Source organism: Odontomachus brunneus, unplaced genomic scaffold (genome assembly GCF_010583005.1).
Source record: "Odontomachus brunneus isolate Ranch 3 - 2012 unplaced genomic scaffold, Obru_v1 Obru_scaffold_089, whole genome shotgun sequence".
NCBI classification, from domain to species: domain Eukaryota; kingdom Metazoa; phylum Arthropoda; class Insecta; order Hymenoptera; family Formicidae; genus Odontomachus; species Odontomachus brunneus.
In genome coordinates this window covers 769,225-771,265 of record NW_022639539.1, presented here as the reverse complement: position 1 = coordinate 771,265, position 2,041 = coordinate 769,225, and positions in this window count along the sequence as shown.

Sequence of the window (2,041 nt, the reverse complement as noted above, 5' to 3'; positions counted from 1 at the left end):
TCGGAAATCGACTTTTTCGATGATGCAGTATGACGCGAAACACTCAATCGATATATAAGTATTCGATTGGTTGTCTACGACGTCGTATCAGAGATTTGTTGAATGGTTTGATCAAATGTATTTGTACACTAGAAGTAGATATAGATAAAAATTAAGTAAGTCTCATTTATATTATTATTATTATTAATATGCCGCTTTAAGGATTTAGGTTGGTGGAGAGAATTTTGAAACGTATTTAAAGCGGTTCTTAGTCGCTCGTTGCATCAGTCGTTTTACAACAAAGGCATTTAGTGGACAAATATTATTTTTGAGAAGAATGCACAGTGCTGAAGGAAAACGTATGAACTATTATGTCCCCGTGCAAGATGATGCTCCGCCGTACGAAAAAAAGTGTCTTAATAATTACCTTCCCGTATTCTTATAAAACATTTATTTTTAACTATGTATTACAACCGCGTTAAATTATTCATGTTTACTGTATTGCAACCGCGTTGTACAGCCCGTATTTTGGGGCGAAGATACGCCTTGACGTCAATGTCTTTTAAGTACTTGGAGATTGGGGTCAGCGTAGGACCGGTATCCACTGTGCAACTAGTCCTCGGTGACAATCGTAGCAATCAATTGGTCTTACGTTCGACAACTTGGGGAGGATTGATGGCAAAACGTGAAGACATTTTATAACTTTTGCAAACAACTGAGGTGTCATCCTCTCCGCTATGGATTCGCGATTTGGCGGTAGAATGCTGCACGATGTACGGTAAAAAACTCTTAAAACTCACATTATCCGATAACTGCATTTACTTGCAACCGTCTACAGTGGAACATTTGTTTACTCTTGAGTATTGCATTGACTATATGTACTCATGGTTATATAAAAATACACATATTGTTAATACAAAATGTAGAAATTTTGGAAAAATTCTTTGAGAGAAGAATATTACCGAAACGGATAATGCGATATCGGCGATACGCAATAGTGGGGACTTTAACGACGGTTCACTCATCAATTGCGAGCTATTGGCGTGCGCAATAAATGATATTATGTATGAAGTATTGAACAAATAATCTGTACATATAACACTTTCAAAATATATAAATTGTAATCCCAAGATCTGCTGCTTATTTATATTACCCCTTTTCTTCCAGCTGCACACTTGCGCGGCATAGAAGGGCGGCGCGTCCGCGGAGAGGGGACGACAAACCAGACGTTTCCTTCCCTGGTATACCTGCGGGTGAGCCGAGCAACCTGAGCGGGCCCAGCCGGCGACAAAAGCCGGCGAAGGGACCGGGGGCGTACGATTAGGAGACATCCCGGGGTGGAGCACGTTGCGTTCAGTCAGCGCGCAACCCCCCCAGTCACTAGGAGTATGGCCAAGCGCCTCCGGGAGAGGAGAGACGCGTTTCTTCCGCTCGCGCAGGGACCGCTGATTCCCCTCTGAGTTTGGTGCGCCCTGGCCGTAAGGGGGGGGGGAGCACATCGCTCACTCCCCCTCAGAAGATTTCGGTCAGGACCGTTGGGTTGGGCCGGGTCGTAAAAGAGCAACTCGACCCACGCTACCTCGGATGGATAGGAGCGACAAGACGGAGAGAGGGAAGGGGCCATGTCTTGTTGCCGAGAGAAGGTTGGGTTGGCTGAGGAATTCTACCTATCCCCAGCGCAGGAACGAGGGGGGGGAGGGGTCTGTCTGAATGACCCGCCCGGCGACTGAGGGCGTCCCGGAAATTATGCATAAGCGGTTCCCGGAGCACTCTCGCGACGGCTGCAAGGGGCCCTGGCAGAGGTTTAAGTGGGTAGGCTCCCTTCCCCAGGTTTTGGCGGAAAGGGGAAGAGTCCCACACAGCCCTCGGGGAGGTCCTGTCCTCCCTGGGGGCGTGCGTAATGCATTTCCTCTGCCTAAAAAAAAAAGATATGTAAGTTAGATATAAGTTAGTTGTAAGAATTAATTGTAAGTTTAGGTATAAGAGATAGAATGCGGAGGTGTGTGTGTGTGTGTGTGTGTGTGTGTGTGTGTGTGTGTGTGTGTGTGTGTGTGTGTGTGTG